General features: G+C 36.9%; 1 pseudogene; it reads left to right on the top strand.

Annotated features, from left to right (window-relative positions):
* The first annotated feature begins 17,202 nt into the window (after positions 1-17,202).
* Positions 17,203-18,854, top strand: LOC103732248 (annotated as a pseudogene).
* Positions 18,855-19,885: the final 1,031 nt, after the last annotated feature.

The raw sequence follows: 19,885 nt of genomic DNA, 5'->3' as shown, positions 1-19,885 counted from the left end.
CTCAAATTTCTTATATTTTTATCCTGATATAGAGAGATTTCTTTCCCTGTTTATTAGATGCATTGCTGATACAACTCTTTGTCTACACACATCCAGACTGCTCAAGGGATAACAAATGAGAAAGCCAATTAGCACAGTTGTGGTGATGCTCCTTTTTGGAAGTCCCGTGATTCCCTAAGGAGAACACACTATTGTCCTTTTGGTAGTGCATCTGTATGCTGGCGTTTTGGAGATATCCACAATTCATGCCACAGCCCTGACCTGGTCAGAGGTTGTCTCATCATTCCAAATTATTGCCGATAATTTCTAGAGGGGTTTACTCACAATAGATGTCAAATTAACATTAAATTTTTCCTAAATCACATATATTTTTCTTTAAATTTCATATTTTTTCACCCTAACATGTCATAGCCCAAAATACTGAAAGTACACATCTAGAGAAAAGCATAGCTTGACATACTTTTATCTTCAGGACTGGAACAGCGGGAGCTGAAACAGTTTGGCATGTGAGGTTGCTACTGCCATTAAATCCATAACTTGAGCTCTGGAGCCCACTAAAAAGGAAGGTTTGGCTACCCATCATCAGTAGTCTAATTAAAGACATAAATAATATTTACATCAGAAAAACATGTATTCAATTTTGTTAGATTGGGAAGAAGAACAAAAAAATCAATGACATCTCAGGTCTACAAGTCCATTTTCAGGGTCTGACATGAGCTTTCACTTAATAGAGTGCCAAAGGCACTTATAGCTAAGCAGCCCAGTCAAGGGGTCCCCCTGCCCTCCATCACTGACCCATTATCTCAGCTCCAGTCTCTTATTCAAAGTGGTCTGACAAGCTGCCAGAACTCTGAAATCTGTTTCCAGGAGACATCTCCCCCTCTAACTGAGCAACAGGATTAAACAAGAAACTCCCGGGGTGCATCACATCAAATGTCTGATAGCCAAACAGAGGGATGCAAGCATCTCCTTAGAGTATCTTCATTTCTGCCAAGAGACTTACATTGCTGGGCAGGGACCAACCAATTTATGTTCCATTAGATATCAAACAAATCACTGTAGAGAATCTGTAAATGTTGTGTCTAAATAAACACAGGGATACTAGACAGGTTTCAAATCAAGGCTAGAAAACTAAAAAGGGAAAGAATCTTGTAAGCTGAGTTACTATGGCCCAAAGATCTGTCAGTCAGAATGACCCTGTGTATTAGGACATGGCAGGTAGGAGTGTAACAGTGGAGTCATTTATAGAAATCTTCCCTAGTAATAGTGCCAAGAGCTGCAGAAATTTGTGCCAGACAATGAGCTCACAGGCACAGAGAAGCCGCAGACTATTTCAAGACACCTCCTACTAAATGGACAAAGGCTACTGACATCTTGTCAAATCAGATTTCTGCTTCTTCCTTGTACAAAGTAGACTGGAACAGTTCCCAGACAACTGAACATCATGTAACTCCTTGAAAGGCAGAAATATCTACTTACATGGTAAAAATAACAACAAAGAAAATATTTTAAAATGAAACAAATAACAATATTTGCTACAGGTTTGTTGATTAGAAACTGTGTAGTAGTATGTAAAAGTAGGAATACATACAAGTCCTGAACTGTCACCATCAGGTGAGAAATAATAAAGGCAGAAAGGTAAATTATCTTGTAGTGCAGAAAGGGGGACTGTTTAGAAATAAATTGAAAATATGTAAGGAAAGTATTCAGTAAATTTCCATGTGTGGAGAGAAGGGATGGCATTGTAATTTTAAATGAGACACCAGAATGACTTGCTTAGAGAAGATGTCATATTAGTGCATAAAGGGAGGTGGCAGATTGAGCAATGGCTCTCTGCAGGAACTGTGAAGAAGGAAAAACTGTAGCTCCAGCAAGGCACCTAGAATGAGGTTGTGCATGGAGAAGCCTTGCTGGGAGACCCCACCTGCTTCAGGCTAGAATGCCCCAAAACTAGCATAACTGGTATAAAGTGAGCTACCAGGTACATTATAGAAGATGGAGTTCAGATATAAGATTATAGTAAGCCTCTTAGCCCATTATTACAGCTGATACCCTATGGTCTAAGAATTGGGAAAATATCAACATCTTGACAAGAGGGATGAGATGGCATGCCCTTTGCTTTTACCAGTATCTCTTCAAGTACTGTTAGAGGTGATATTTCTCCTGTTATTCGAAATCTCTAAACTATCTATATTTTCCAATTACACTAATAATTAAAATGAAACTTTCTAATGTGAGGAGTTTGAAGGCAAACTATCTTATCATTTTTTGTACTTGATAGGATGGCATGGTAACAAGAAGGCATTGTTACTCTAATATGACATGGGGCAGAATTTTAAAATGTGGGGCATAGCCAGGTGTGGAGCACACGCCTTTTATCACAGCACTCAGGAGGCAGAGGCAGGCAGATCTCTGTGAGATGGATGATGGATTAGTCGACACAGTGAGTTCAGGACAGCTGGGCTACTAGATACTAGATTTCAAGATCTTCCCATGATCTTGAAAAACACTAGGCACTCCTCAATTAATTTTTCTCCCTTTTCTATTGTTGTGAGATGGTAGGCAGATGAAAGTCAGAGTCTGTAACCACAGTCCATTGTTTTAAGCATGATTCCCCAGGAATCTGTGATCCTACCCAGAATGTCAATTAACTATTACAAAGAGAGTGTCTGGCCTGGAACATTTGCAAATTACCCAGCAGCTGCTCCTCTTTGCTTACAATTATTCTTGCTCCTTCTTAATGTTTAATATTAGCATGAATAAACTCAGCTTTGCATTGCTACACATTGCTCAGGAGTTATTCCTGAATAGCCTATGAAGCCACAATTTCTGCTACAAACTACATGTTGACAGTGTTCTTGTTCTTTGATCTTATATTGAAGTCCTGGCAAGAGAGGAGATATTCTATGTTAACTGTGATACTGTGCTCAAGCCTCATGTGAGAAAATATAGCCTAAGGAGGGACGCCAACATATTTCTTGACTTTAATTTCATTTTTTCAATAACTTGTGACACTACTATAAACAAGAGAGATTTGGATAAGAACCTTAAATAAATTCATTATGCCATTTCTTTATATTTTGTTTATATTTTTCTGTTTCCAAACACAGTTGAGTACTTGCATCTAGAACTGGATCATACGGCCTGGCATGCCAGTAGTAATTTGACACCACAATTTTGATAAATGAATTATGACAAGCATACCTTCTTATATTGACAGGAAAGCATAGATACAAAGCCACAATATTTTGTCTTAATGAATGAGTAATTAATTGCACAATCAGAAAAAAATTTTTCTACCTTTGTGTGCATCATCGATATAATATTTTCAAGGACCAATCATTAATTTTCATATACATACCCAGGAGCTATGCACTGTACAAGAGCCATCTTCTTAAATTCACAAAATGTCATAGGAAGGATGAGAAACTGAATACTGAAGAATGAAACTAGTTATCTAATATTAACTATGTGAGTAAGTAGCAGAGTCAAGGGGCAAACAAGGCCTTTTAAAATCAGAGGCTAGCCACTTAGTTGAGATTATTCTATACTTAATTGGGTCATCTGAAAATGCATAGATTAAACCTTATCTATAATAAGAGTATCTGGAGTAAAGTCCTCTGCAGTGGTAATCATGGGTCAATTAAATCACAGAGCTCAAATCCACAAAAAGAGCAGTCGATAAAAGTCCATGTTGAGGGCTGTTTGAGATGTCCACTCTCTTCCACCCGGAAAGACTAAACAAACTGTTGGTTGGAGTGTGCTGAAATGACCTATTAAATGTAGAAATAATAAATGTTCTTAATTAGGACAATGCATATCTGGCAAAATATTTGAAGCCATAGTACACAAATAATTTTAAAATGAATAAATATATGGATAAACAAGACAACTCTGCAAACTCTTCAATCGTGGACTCCAAGCCTCCAGAACTGTGAGAAAATGTTCTGCTGTTTCAACTACACCACTTGCCTGGTTGTTCTTTTTTAAGGATGTGGCTGCTGTAAGATTCTCATGCTCCTGGGGATGGTCCCACTCTAATGAATACACATATGGATAATACTAACTGAACTTAGAGGGTTATAAAATAAAATGAAGTGAGGAGAGGGATGAACTGTGGAGAATGAAATCTGTTGTGATAATGGCTATGATCATATCCATCAGATGCATGTATGAAATTCTCAAGAATAAAGAAATTAATTTTTATTTTAGAATATTTTGTCAACATTTCACATTATAAGAATAGTGACAAATTTCACATTATTATGGAAAGTTGGCAGTAGTTTGTCAATAAGCAATATTCAAACATTAGACATAAATGCATTTGAATTTATGTTCTAAGATATATTTTTAGCTTTAGGATTATATCAGTGTCTTTTTAACTTTCAGACTGTGATTTTTATCTCTAAAATTTCAGTTATTACAGCTTATGTGAAGGAATGCTGGGCTGTATAAGAAAAATAGGAAAATAATGGGAAACATCTTGGTGGCTGGTAATGGAAGAGATTCAGCATCAAAACCTGAGTACCCAGGGCCACTGTGGAGTGAGGACCACAGCTGAGCCACACAGGAGGTGAGAGGTTTGTTCCAGAGAATCAGTCCCTCCCTAGACCAGAATCTGCAAATACCAGAGGGCTTCATTGTCCTCAGCTAAGAGGTGAAACATCTGCCATATATCATATGTGACCTCAAGGGAGGGGCCTGTGGGGAATCTAATCACTCAGAAAAGACTGAAGCTACTTTCCAACACCAGGTAGTCCTCTATGCTCTACCATCACCCTACCACCAGAGAAATGTGGAAACAGTAGGGGTCCAAAGCTTCAGGCTAATGTGAGTGAACCACAGCTCCGGCTCACAGAAGGGGACCACACCTTTAGCTTATGGGAGAGGGTACCACAGCACAGCTCAGGCTCACCAGAGGGGACAACAACAACAACTGGAGTTCACAGGAGGAGATCACAGCTCTGGTCCATCGCGTGCTGGGGGCACCACTCCACTTTTTGGAATGGACCACAGCTTCTGTTCCCTGGAGGGGATCACAGCTCTGGGAAGAACCTATTTTTGTTAAGAGGTTTATTTTTATTTATTTATTTTTTTTTCAGAAAATAGCTGCATCTGCACTCTGTTCTTTTTCTTCCTCTTTTTATACATGTAAGTGAAACTAGTAATGAAGAGTAGTGATGATTTGCACTGCTGTATGTAATGAGTGGTGAAGAAAGTTAATCTTTGTTCACTGAACACACAGCTATGAATGACAGGCTTTCCTGCTTCTCTCTGTCTCAATTCTGTGAGTTATATTTCAAATGTGTCTGATTGTTGGTCAATCCTCACATAACTGTACCAGTAGATGTCACAAGAGACATATTGACAATGGAACAGCTAGCTAGAAGGTGAAAGCTCAACACAAAGAAAGCAGACATGGAGAAGTTGTTGCTGTTGATGGAAATATTGAATTTGCCCACAATTTAAAGTAGCATATATGCTTGACTCGACTGATGTGCATGCCAATATCTGTGTCTCTACATTTGCACCTGAACATATGACCATTCCTTGATTTATATTGGTATCTTTAACTATGTCTCTGGGGAGCTGACACAGTGATATGAACTTAATTTCTTTAAGCCCTCAGGAGGTCATTCCAAATTTTATATCTGAGTGACCCAGTGTGGTGATAAGATTAATGTGCTATTGCTCTTGAGATCCATTTAGTGAGACTGACTCTGGATACTTTTATTTAGGGATTCTTGTTACTTTCTCAAAAGAGAAAACAGGAGAAAGAACTTGTAAACTTGTAAACTAAAATCAATAGAGATAATAACCTCTCATACAAAAAGTTGAGGACATCTGTTTATTCCGTGACTGGGCCTGTGGATTATGCACTGCCTCTGCTCTGAGTGACTTCATGCTTTCCCTATGTTTTTATCCATCTTGTTCTTTCATCTCAGCATCATATTTCATTTTCTTTCTCCACTTTTCTATCTCCACACAGAAAATCATGTTGGATTTCTATTATTACTTGACTAAATAAAGTCACTGATATAGACACAGGAGGAGGCAGGAAACCATTTATTTCACAGTGTGATAGTGATAGTTCAATATTCAGAAGAGAGCAGTAATAGTATATATAGAGCATTTTTTTTTTTCATGTGCGATCGTTATTTGAAAGCTTTTTCACCTAGATTAAATTGTTTAGGGTTTTGTAAAATAGTATTAAATGAACACCTGTCTAGAAGATGTTTACAAAGATTTTTACAAAGACTCTCATCATTCTTATATAGGAAATTTCAATATAAGCAGCAATTTTAAGAAACTATCCAAAGTGATATGTTGATAGAATATATTTCCTTGACCTAGCCCTGTGTCTATGTTAGAGTAAGACTATACTCTTAAATAGAAGACATATTTAATGTTCTGTATAAGTTATGGCTTTGCTTTGAGATACACTAAAGAAATTTAATTCTTCTTTCTTTACAGTCTAAGCCATAAAAATATGCATTTTATTCTGACAACTTTATTATCAGCACATTTTTCTTCTATCCAACTAAACAGTTGTATTAAATCTACACAGAGTCTTAATGTTTATATATTCATTACTAAGACTTATCTTTGTCTTTTAATTCTTGTGTATTTCTTAAATGTAAAGAAAAGTATGAAACTTTCTTTTGTGTCTTATCTTAAAGCAATGTCACAATTTTAAGTAATATAAGAATTAGAGAAATATTTTTCAGAAAATATTGAAAATATATGACTAACTAATTTGAGTTTTCTAATAACCTTGGGTTGTGAATAGTAACTAACCTAACAGGCAATTTTATCTATAACAGTAGACCACTCAATTTTATTACCATATATGTATATTTATCCTAGTCCAATTGGAAGAAAAGTTCTGAATATATTAGTCTTCATGTTTAAGAATTATAGAACAGGAACTTTTTCTTATATGTCAATGTTAGCTCAATGTTAGTGATCACCCATAAATGTTAAGAGGAATGCAATTTTTATGCGATTATAGCCAGTTTCTATACCCAACAATTACTTCATCAGGATGAAGAAATTTTCAAATATTTTATACTCCTTAGATTAAAATATTCATTATATTGTTTCATTTTCCACTTGGCACATATTCATATTAGAACAGAGTGCCTAACCTCTGCGATCCACTAATTGGCCAGATGCAACACAAGTGCCTGGTTTTATTGATTTTATTTTTCAGGAAAACTACAGTGTGAGCATAATTTTTTAAATCTTTGAGATCTTCTTCACTGTTTTGGAAATATTGTCAGTCATGCCATTATCAGGGATTCTAGCATGAAGCCGAAGACACAGAATCTTTAGACTTTCTCCCTTAACCACAGCTTAGATTTAACTCTGAACTTCATTTTTGCTATCACTTTACAGAGTTATTATTAATTTGTATTGTTTAATCGCAACTTAAATTAATTATGGTCATTAATTCTGGGTTTCATAACCTTTAAATATATGTGTGGTAAATGTGATGTTACTCTTCATTTTATATTATTTATTTGATTAACAAGTATAAAAATATTTTCTATGTGTTCGATTAAGTACAATTTGAGCTTAAAAAACAACCACACACTGCATGTTTTTTACTATAGCTTCTATGTTAAAAGATCTTTAAGTACTTGAGATTGTTATTATGTCTGAACTCAAAATGTTCTGGTGAGATGGAGGGAAGTTATCAATTTGTGTCCACATTCATAATAAATCATAGTAACAGATAGTTCATGCTGCATATATTTAAGAAGATCCAAATGCTTCTTTAGTACAGTTTACCAATATGTACAACAAGAAGAAATTTCTTAGCATTCTTCTGTTTGAATGTTAAAAAATATGACTATTTTTGCATCATTCAGAAGTCTAATTTGTGGTTAAACGAAGGGAAAAGTAATGTCTATACATCCCACGTGACTTAACAGTATAATTTATTTGCTATTTATAGCTATATTCATAACTGTTATTGGAGCAATACAGTTTCATTGTTTTTCTTATAGCAGAAACTGATACAACATGGAATGAAAAATAAACTTAGGACCACTGTCACACAGGACTAATTCTACATAGAAATACAGCAAGATCACTGAAAAATAGGAAACTACAGTACAGGTTCAAAGAAAAATGGCATGTGGTAGCAAATGACAACAATTTGTTATAAAAAGACATTGCTTTTTTTCCTGTGACATAGTAGAGAAGTTTAAAGAAAAACATCAACAAGTGTAATAAAAGACACACATAATAGAAGGTACTATCCTCAGGGTATGTTTCTATACTGAGTTTCATGGTCTGGTAATGATCAAATTATTGACTTTCAGCTCTGAATTACTTTTTTAGACTAATTTTCTTGAAATTATCCATCTGGTTATGGATAATCCTATTTGTTTCAACTCATAAGGACTGCTAGAATATACTACTAGCCTTGAGGAGAGAGAGGGTGATGTTCCCTTCTAGTTGTTTCTTCTAATGGCTTCCAGTTGGTGCCTGTTTCTCTTCAGTGGTGCTCTTCATCTTGCACCAGAAGTTTCTTTCTGGAGTATTAATTCATTCATCTGCAGCCTTTCCAATGCTTGCAGATCCATATTTATGTAACTCTATTGGGTAATAAGCACTGTGCTAGCAGCAACCAGACCTGAGGAGTCTAGATCTGAGTTCCTTTCTCAAGGGCTCCTAGTCTCAGTAATTTTGTATCCATTTGTCTATTTTTAATGCATCATGGGGATAGAACTCATGTTCTTGTTCATACTAGGCAAATTCTCTCCTACTGATCTACATCCCCTGATCAAGATATGATTTTCTAAGCATTGTAAATTACCCAGTCTGTGGTATTCAGTATCAGTAATGAACAAAAGACTGACAACTTCCTTAACAGGTTTAACCCTAGTTGTCTTTGAGAAATTAACACAGGGAGTGACTCCTTCCTGATAATAGTCACAATCAACATAAATGACTGAGACCACTCTACAAGCTGCTGCCCTGGTATCCACAGAACTTTTACTCCTTCACTCACGCTTTCTAGAGCTACTAATTCGCTTTTCTTTTCCTTAAATACACAACAAATTCTTTCAGGAACTGAGCTTGTTCTTACTCATTGAAATTTGAATATACATTTTGTGCTATTGCCACACAATAAGTGATCAATGAACAAATAATAAAAGCCGGGTGTGGTAGCACAGGCCTGAAGTCCCAGCACTTGGGTGGCAGAGGCATGCGGATCTCTGTGAGTTCAAGGGCAGCCTGGTCCACATAGTGAGTTCCAGGACAGCTTGGGCTACAAGGAGACCCTGTCTCAAAAAGACCGAAAAAAAAAAAAAGAATAATTAATAAACAAATAAACATTTTAGTTGATTCAACATCAGGATATCTGACGCATTGGTTTTGCTAAAATAATTAGCACTTTTATCATGAATTCACATATACTTATTGTTCTCTGTTCATCTGCTAAACCTAGTCTAAATAAAATTCTTCAAGATTGACTCAACTGAATAAATCCTGAGAAAATAATTCTATTTTTAAATATTTTATTCATTATTTTTATTTTATGTGTATGAATGTGTTGCCTGCATGTATATAAATGCACCTGTGTTATGCAAAGTCTGCAGAGGCCAAAAGAGGTTGCCAGATTCTCTGGAACTGGAGTTTCAGACAATTGGACAGTTGTTAGCTGCTTTATGGGTGCTGGGAATTGAACCCAGGTCCTCTCAAAGAACAGCAAGTGTTTTTAACTGCTGAACCATCTCTCTGGCCATGAGGGAAAAAATCTTAATGGTTCATGTAGTATACTATTTTAAATTATAGGCCTTGATGTGCACATCCAGACTGGGTTCTTCTCAGTGTGTGTTATGAGTAAAGATCTGTACTGTTGATATGTTTTATCATATAATTAGTTGTTATCATTGGTTGAATGAACAACATTATATATCATGTTTTTTAAATATTCATATGTTACATATGTATATATGACATTTACTTATATTGGTACCAACTATGAATATTATTGCACTGTATCTTTTTGACTGAATACTTGAATTGCTATAAGTAGTCTCCACGCCCTAGAATCAAGATTAATGTTTCTCTAACAACAGTGGATCATACTTTTCTCTCATCAGGCATGCCTGCGGACCTATTGACAGGCCCTCTGGTGTGGTTCAGCTAGGCAGAGACCAGCCTGAAGGTCTCCCCTTGAAAACTAAAATGTTCCAATTATGTCCAATAATGTCAATCTATTCTTCAAATTTGTAGCTTCAGAATATAAATGTCTCAAGTGCAGATGTTGACAGATTATAATCACTTAAATGATGGCTGGCATCCTTTCCCAAAATATTTGGATCCAAGTCAAAAGACTCAAAGGATTTTTAAGTGAAACTGCAGAGAATTCAAAACTCTTAAGAATTTCAAACTTTTAAAAGATTAATTTATTATTATTTGTACAAGTGCTTTGTTTGCCTTTATGTATGTATATCTGGTATATGTGTGTAGTACCCATGGAGACAAGAAGAGGGTGATGCAGTTACCATGTGGGCACTGGAAATCAAACATATGTCATCTGCAAGAGCAGCAGTGGTTCTTAACTTCTGAGCCATCCAAGATCATACCATCTTCATTCAACCTAACATTTAGGATACTTGTGATGATTTAAAAGGATATTGAATCACACAGTGTTGTATAAAATAAAATTCAGCCATCTGAATACATTCCAGTATATTTTGGCAACAGTTTACAAATAAATATCTTTATCAATATTAGGCATCTCAAATTGGGACTAGAAGATTCCTTAAACAAAGAATGACTGATGTAGTTATTATTTGAGGCATCAAAACTGGTATGACCTAAATTCAAGTTTTGTGGACTTTTTTAGAGCTTTTTAGAACTATCTGTGTATATGGTTTATTTAAAGAACAGGACTTGAAATCTCAAAGGGAGAAAGGTAGATTAAAAAGAAGAGAAAAAAAATAATGGAACTTGTATCACAGAATTAAATTCGGGTCACTTAGCCTTAAAAGGAAGAGACGAATAAAAAGCAGAACCATACCTGAGTGTGTGGAGATTTATGGACTTGTGTGTGGTGACTGATTTACTTCTGGATCTTCTCCGGATGGGGGCTGATTGCCCTGGGAGCCTATCAAGTAATTTTAGGATGAGAACTTTCTTAAGATGTTATCCCCTGATTTTCAGGGACTGAAGGTAGAGTTAATTAGGAATGGTCAATGATTTAAACAATCAGGACTAATTAATGAAGTCCCCTAGAACCCTAAAAGTACAGATTTGGGGAGTCTGTAGGTGGCTGAACAGGTGCAGCTGCCAGGAGCATGGTGCCTCCGTGGGCGGTACAGAAGCTCTGGTTCTCTGCCGATGTAAATTGCTCTATTCATTTCTTCCAAGTGAATGTTCATCTGTACTCTTTGTAAGATACTCTGTTATCAAAAGGCACATGTGACTGAATTCCCCACTTTTCTAAGATCTGTGACTTGCTCTAGAACATGACTGCTCTTGAAGCAGGGTTCCAGGGAATCCTCAATTTGTAGCCAATGGATCAGAACCTGTGGCAGTTTAGACTCATCATCGGCCTTTAATCTGGGAGATCAGCTTCTAAAATTTTATTTCTGTCACCATAAATAAAATAAATTAATTTCAATCACAGAGCTTAATTATGTCCACTTGAGAACTAATATGTATATGGGAGTAATTCCATATGTCTTATGTCAGAAATGAAGGGTTGAGAATATTGAGAGTAGAGGTAAATAGTTTGTTCAGTTTATTTTTCTTCTTATTGTATATTGAGAAATATTAAAAGTAGATAATGAAGAAACAAATTGTGATATTCTAAAATCCAAGAGACTGTCATACCTATGCGACAGAGCCAATTTGAGCCATATACTTCAAAATACACGTGAACTCTGTCAAGGTGATGAAATCAAAGGAACAAAATGATATGCTACTATGAGCTAGTGGAGGCAAAGAATGACAGTGTTAAAGTATCAATAAGTTCCATAAATTGAACTGGTCCAAACTATAAACAAATGTCTAGTCTATCTGTTAGAGTACCCATTTTTCTAGTCTCACTGGTCAATTATCTGGTGATAAAACCACTCCCAGGAAGGCAGATTCACCTTAAGTTATTCTAAATAGATGGGGTGAATACCTGGTGTGTTGATAAGGTAGTGAATATTTCCTGCTTGAAACTAGCTTAGAGCTCTGTAGAACTTCCAGACCAGCCACAGTCATGTAGGTCTCAGTAATTCTTTCCACTTTCCTAAACTCTTCAGGAAAAGCATAATTTCTCCTTTTTTTCTTAATACCTATCTTTCTAAACATGCTTTCCTTAAGGCTTTGGGCTTCCCTTAGCATCTTGTGCTTCTTCACTTTTTCTCTAAAGCTTAATCTCCCAGCCACGTGTCTGACCTCCATGTAGGCTCTAAATCTGCATTGCTTCTTGATTTTCTTTCCTTCTTCCCACTATTCATCTCCTCAAGGCAGCTGCCAAATTTACTAGCTCACCTGCCCTGAGGATTTTTCTTTAAGATTCTAATAAAATTGTAAAAGCTTCCATTTGGGTCCATTCTTAAATTCTTTTATGAATGAGACTAAGAACCCTCTAGGGGACCCTAATTCTCCCTATTTCAACAGTACCACTAAACATAATGTGGTGTCAGGATTGGATACTGTAACACATAATGGGCAACCATGGTGGATAAACAATGAATACTGAGTGATTCCTAAGATTTAGTTTTAAAAGAAAAATATAAATATTAAAATATAGGATGTAATGGAGTGATTTCTTTTTACTTAAATAGTATGTAAAATTTTGAATTACTGTGGAAACGTTATTGACGAAGTAATGTTAAGAATCTTATTACAGAACATGGCTTTTCCACTTTGTTAGCATCACATCCTTTACAAATGGCTTATGACAAAGATCTCTTGAGTTTTGAAATTCAATGGCTGTAGGAACAGAAACATATTCTTCCCCATTCATTGTTCTCTCCATTATACACTTGCTTACTCTTGTATTTTCAGTTAGCTTTACTGAAACTGCATTAAAGTCATCATAGATGAGATGTAAGCATACATATTATACTGATTTTCTATTTCACATTCAATTATACTTCAAATTACTTTTTTAAAGCACATATTCTACCTTCCACCGCTGGTGATTAAAAGTTATCACTTTAGGGCCAGGCGTGTTTGCGCAAGCCTTTGATCCCAGCACTTGGGAGGCAGAGGCAGGCAGATCTCTGTGAGTTCAAGGCCAGCCTGGTCTACATAGTGAGTTCCAGGACAGCTGGGGCTACAGGGAGACCCTGTCTGAAAAAGACCAAAAAAAAAAAAGTTATCACTTTACTACATATAAAACAATGAATGAAACTATGTCAATTTGCAGAATTAAAATGTTTTTTAATTATTGAAATAAGAAATCTTTTTAATTCACTTATATGCCAAGTTTATTGTACACATTTGTATTCAGAGGTGATATAGATGTGAATAGAATGTTTCATCTGAGTTTGTGGTTTTACATCATTTTCTAAAACATTTTGGGGGTTCAGGTTTAATTATAATGGTGAACATAATCCAATGCCCTTTTACTTCCTTCTTGTATAGAACCCATTTATATGATAAGGCTCTATTAAATAGTTATAAATCTTTACCCTTTGACTTGATTATGGTTAACTACTCTTTGTCAATCACATATGTCAAAGACATGCAGCCTGATTCAAAGAGTAGTCAAGAGGTAAAAGTTTCTGGCACATGTCAGTCTAATCTGGTGCTTCCTACTCATTTATTTTGAGACCTTAGGAAAATCATTTGCTTCATCCTTAATTTACTTACATAGCTCACACACATCTTTCTGTGCAAATAATTCCATTCAGAAACGCTAGTTAAAATAACGTTAGAAAATCATTTTCTTTCTCCCTACCTAATAGAAATCTTGAAATGCATGGGCATTTGAGGGTATGAAAGCATTTACTAATGAGAGTATGGAAGTCTTCCTGAAACAAACGAATCTTCAGTAAAGGAAAAAGGAAAGCAGAGTAAATAAGGCTAAGAATTTTGATTCCTGAACTGTTCCTTGTAGAATAAATTTCTTTATTATTTACCAGTCTTGCCTGAGATCATTGTTTGCTATGGGTGTAGCTTTTAGTTTCCTAAATTTGCTCCCTTTGTTGTATCAGTACTAGATTTGTTCAGATAGTTTATTAATTTTAACATTGCACGTGCTGCAAAAATATAGCTCTGCAAAATGTTATGACATATTTTCACATCTCTCAATTCAAGTTTCTGAGTTTAACTTTTTATGTTATATATGTTCAAATCCAGTAACTAAACATATACGTCAAACGTGTGGCCCCAACTGTCCTGGAACTCACTATGTAGACCAGGCTGCCTTTGAACTCACAGAGATCTGCCTGCCTCTCCTTCCCAAGTGCTGGGACTACAGGCATGCAACAGTACACCTGGCCTCAAATGTATTTTGAGCTATAAAAAAAGAATAGGCAGAAAATAGTTCTAAGCATATTATATGTCAACAAGGGTCATCTAATACTTTTGATGGACTCTTAAGTCACCTTGGTTTCCAAATCTGCGATGGAACTTTAAAAAAAAAGCAGAAAAGCAAGACAAGTAAAAAGTATTCCTTGATAAAATAAGGTTTTTAATGGAACATGGTAGAGTAATTTACAGTTAGAAAAAAGAAAGAACGTAGTCCAATTCTGTGTTGCCTCATTTCAAACTGCAGCCTTGCATCTGCTGCTTGTTAGACAACAAAACGATCTATAGTAATTCATTTAGAAAGCTGTGATTCAAATGAATCTGTGCTTTAGCAGACTCCCAGTGGTTATTAATCACAAAAACAAACAGATAAAATATTCTCTCTTTCATTTTGATTAAGAAATAACAAACAGGCTTATGTGTCAACAAACTTGCCTAATCAGGAAGAGTATCATTACATCTAAGTCTTGGTATTTCACCTGGCTTAAGCTACATCAAGAAGATATTATTTTTGAAAAAAAGTTAAGATTCTAAAAAACTTTAAACACTCTACAGGGATTATCAGATCAGAAAAATTACAATAGAAAACGATAAACAAGGCACACCTACCTGTGATTTTTTTCATTTTAGTTTTTTGCACAAATACTTTAAATTATTATACTCAGCATGATACTATGTTAAGAACATGGCAGGGATCACAGTGCAAACCTCTCCTGTCTCTTATCTCTTTTACACATGCTGAGTGTAAAACTAGATTATGCTACAATCTTAGACAACAGTCTTCGTTAGTGTTAAAACACAGTCTTCAATATGATTGGATGCTTTTCTGCATAAAGGAAGGTTAAGATGTTTGATTCATGGTGGAACATTTAGATTAACAACAGATTTTAATTATTTTAAATTAAGTAGCTAATTTATCTAAGTGAATTATCTACCTAGATAGCCACAGGAGTTTAAGGAGTAAATTCAAATACAGTTATGCTAGTCACCAACTGAGATCATTGGACGTGGTGTTCACAGCTTATTTTTGTCGCTCTGTTGGTTCTTTGTTTCTTCAAAGAATTTTACTGATGTTTTGTGCATGTCATAAAAGACATCTTAATTATCTTTATACTCCTTCCCCCATGCACACCCTCCCATATTCCACTCACCAGATTTGATGCACTCTTTCCTATATGTTAAGGCCTAAAGAGTCAAGTTACTGTCCACCGATGTCTCTCAGGGAAGTCTGTTGGCTCTTTATCTATAACTGCATTATATCTAGTACAAGTGACCTTGGAGTTGTATGCATTTTATTATAGTGTGCAGTCTTCCAGAAGAAGACTTTTAAATATCTCACAAGTATACAGTGTTTGCGGGTGTAGTTTATATTAAAGGAATGGCTGTTAATTTCAAAAGGGTATGTGAGTCTTAAATTGTGTCCTACTTTTACATTCTTAAAATTACAAGTAGAGGGTGGGAAATTGAGAAGCAGATAGGTCTCTATGACTGATGATAGATAGAAGATAGCTAGAGATAGATGATAGATGATAAATATAGATAGATAGAGATAGATAGATAGATGATAGATAGATGGATAGATAGATGATACATATAGATAGATAGATGACATATAGGTAGATAGATAGATCAATAGATAGATGACAGATAGATGATAGATGATGATAGATAGATAATAGATAGATAAATGATAGATAGATAGATAGATAGATAGATATAGATGATAGATGACAGATAAACAGGTAGATATAAACAGATTATAGATAGCACTAGTTAATATTATATGGGGATTCCATTTATTAATTTTCAAATATGATTGCCTCTGTTAAGGTGCACAACTCCTTCCTACTCAAGTCTTTCACACAACAAGCTCAGGTTAGCACATATTGAGTGCATATTACAAATCATTGTTTGGTTAGTTACCAGAATCTCCATGCACCAGAGCCTGGAAACTCATTGACATACACCCAGAAGAAATGAAACACCTTTCCCTGGAGTCACTATGGCCAAAACGGTCAATACCCTCCCTTGGCTTCTTGTTATTTCTTCTACATGTCCCTGTGGTGAGTCTGTTCTGGTCTGTACATCCACTTCCTGGTCTAAGTTCTGATAAAAACTCTCTATGCACAGCTGCCTACTGCTCCTCTCTATCACTGAGAGAAGGCCTGGCACGTTGTCCGCAATAAACTATCTTTTCTTGCATGAGGTAGTTTCTTTCAGCAGTTTCAGACACTTGCAATCATGATATGTAATACCATCATAGCAGACAAAGGATTTTGGTACATTGCTAGAGAAAAATCTAAGCTATAATGCTTTTTATTTCTGAAGATATGAGAACTAATGTGTACCCTTGAGTTGAATGTGTTTAACAAAGCCATGTACTGAAATAACAGACGTCAAGGCAACAGTGTTGAGAGGAAGCTCTTAGAAAAACAGCTTATTTATTTATTTATTTATTTATTTATTTTTATGTGTATGAATGTACTGCATTGCATGTATGTAAGTGCACCACATGCATGCAATAATTGCCGAGATCTGAAGAGAGCATCGAATCCCCTTCAACTGTGGTTAAGAAAGGTGGTTAGCACACCTATGGGTGCGAGGAACTGAAGCTGGCTTCTCTGCAAGAACAGCCAGTGCTCTTAACCATGGCTTTCCAGAGATGATCATGTCATAAAGGCTTTGACCTCATGAATGAAAAAGATGCTACTATCATGGGGGGTGACGGTTGATGAAAAGGAAGAAGTGAAGTGAGTCTTGCAGGGATTGCAAGAACTGATGGATCAACTCTACTAATTTTAAGACTGCAATTTAGAGACATAGTAGGGAAGACACTGGGCAGAGGCAACAGGACATGCAGGAGGAGATGTAGAAAAACTTTGCAGCAGATGGAGAAAGTAAAGGGTCTTGTCCAGGTCAAGGCTCAGGCTATAATGCTAAGAAGGAAGGCACTGAACATGACTCCTGATTATAGCCCTAGGGCTGAGGAGCTTCTGTCAAAGGTTATGAAGCTGCAACTTGAGCTGGTGGAAGACTGGAACAAGCTGGATGAGGTATACTAGAAGAAAGGGGATATTGGAGCTGCCCACATCTGCATCTCAGGATCCCTCACCCATTTCAAGAACAAAGTCTTCCTGCAAAATCTGTGAATTGTGCTTCACCAGTTGCACAGACTCTGGGGATGAAGACTCTGGACATGTCTGGGCAGTGTCTGCCAGGCCAAGTTGGCAACACAATTAGACATCCTTGATGTTTGCTCCTGGTATATTTTGGGGAACACATATCTTTATTTTAATACTGGCCAAAACCGCAAGATCTCCCAGGAAGCCCTCAGTGCCTGTGTCCAAGCAGAGAAGTTTAACAGAAAAGCTTCAAGCAATCCTGACCTCCATCTGAACAGGACAATGTTACATAAATATGAAAAGAATTATGGTGAGGCCTTAAAAGATTTCTCTCAAGTCACAGCGCTAGACCCTGTCTGGCCAGAGCCGGACAATGAGAGAAACAACCTATGGAATTTCTTAAAAGATTAACCAGTCTCTTGAAGAACAGGGGGAAGATGAAGACCAAAAAGTCTCAGAACATGCTGGGAAGATTGCGTCCAGTTCATTCAGTAAGTCAAGTTCACTGTTGGGAGGTGCAAACCCGGGTTTGGAGAATCTTACTGAGTTTATTGAACTTGCTAACTGAGCTTGCAGTGCGGGTTTACAGAAGAGCAGGTGCCTCCCCATTCACGGCTGTGCTGTTTGAAAATCCACACCCAACCGTAAATCCCATGGTTCCAGACAGCCTCACAAAATGGCGAGAGACCAGCCTCCTGGTTTTCCCAGCTTTTATACCCTTATCCCCTCCCTTACAAGAAGCTATGGTCAACCAATTTGCTGGACGAGGGAAGGGGCATGACTACTTTTCAGAGTGTGAGGAGGCGGGTCCATGGCTTGTCATCATAGGGTCAGAGGAACATCCAGGTCACAAGGACCTTGTGGTAATGGGGCGGGGGGCAGAGGTGCGGGCTGACCCTGCTGCTCAAGCAGCCTGAGTACAGGGTGTGAACAGTGGTGCTGTAGTCCTGGGAAAGGTGGCATTCAGACTGACCACAGAGGAGAAAGTTCCCTTTCCATTTAACCTGGTAAAATTAAAGGCTCCTTGTCATGCCGTTCCAGCCCAACCTTAGGCTTCACCAAGTTCAACACAAGGGGAAGGACTATACCTTCTCCAGTGTTCTTTTGGAGACTCCTCTCATGCTAATGGTCAATGGAGAGTCACAGGGCTCCAGCAGTCAAGCTGGGGCCACAGTGTCATCCATACTGCACTGTGAATGGCCTTTCATGACTCTCACGTTCAAAGGGAGTTGACTGGGGGGATGCTGTAACTCAATATTTCACTTTCCCCTGGCCTGCTTCTTTTTGTTCCTTGTGGTATTCCAGCTGTCTTCAGACTCATAGACCCTCTTTGTTTATTTCCCCTGCCTTTTTGATGACTGTTTTTGGGGAAGACCATAGAATTGATAGAAATGTTGATATCCTATCATGGACTGAAGTCCTCAGGTCTTGAGGACCCAAGATTCCTGTTCTTGCCTCCCTTGAGTCTAATATGATGCATGGATTAGTTTACTACTCATTGCCAAAAGAGGAGACTTAACTTTTTGATGGTTTCATTTTTGAGAAATTTTTTTAAGATTAAAGTTCTACCAGTGGTGGTGCACACCTTAAATCTCAGCACTCAGGTGGCAGAAGCAAGCTGATCTCTGTGAGTTCAAAGCTAGTCTGGTCTACATGGTAAATTCTAGGCCAGCAAGAGCTACAGAGTGAGACTTTTCTCAAAAATAAATACATAAACAAATAGTAAATAATTTTCTTTTTAGCATTGGAATGTTAGCAAAAAGTCCCATAAATTTAACTGGTCAAGACTGTATAAATCCTTAGTCTATCTGTTATAAGACCCACCTTTCTAGTCTCACTTGTCATTCTCTGGATGATAGAATCATCCCTAGGATGGCAGGTTCACCTTAAATTATGCTAAATAGTTGGGACAATACCTGGTGCATTAATGAGGTAGCATAATTCTCCAGCCTGGAATTCTGCCCTGTAGAGCAGAACTCTGGAGAACTTCCAGATAAGTCACAGTCACGTAGGTCTCTGTAATTTCTCCTTTTCTTCTTCATGGCTTTCGTCTTTCCTTCTTCCCAATCACCTTCTTAAGGCAGCTGCCAAAATTACCAGCCTGACTGCCCTGAGGATTTTTCTTTAAGAAGCTAATAAAATTGTAAAAGCTTCCCTTTGAACCCATTCTTAAATTCTTTTATGAATGAGACTAAGAACACTCTAGGGGACCCTCTTTTTCCCTGTTACAGGAACAGAATTGAAGTTAAAATGAATTGACCTTC

The sequence above is a fragment of the Nannospalax galili genome, unplaced genomic scaffold, assembly GCF_000622305.1.
Source record: "Nannospalax galili isolate Female #2095 unplaced genomic scaffold, S.galili_v1.0 scaffold654, whole genome shotgun sequence".
Lineage (NCBI taxonomy): Eukaryota > Metazoa > Chordata > Mammalia > Rodentia > Spalacidae > Nannospalax > Nannospalax galili.
Note: the sequence above shows the minus strand (reverse complement) of the source record. Positions and strands in the feature narration are given on the sequence as shown.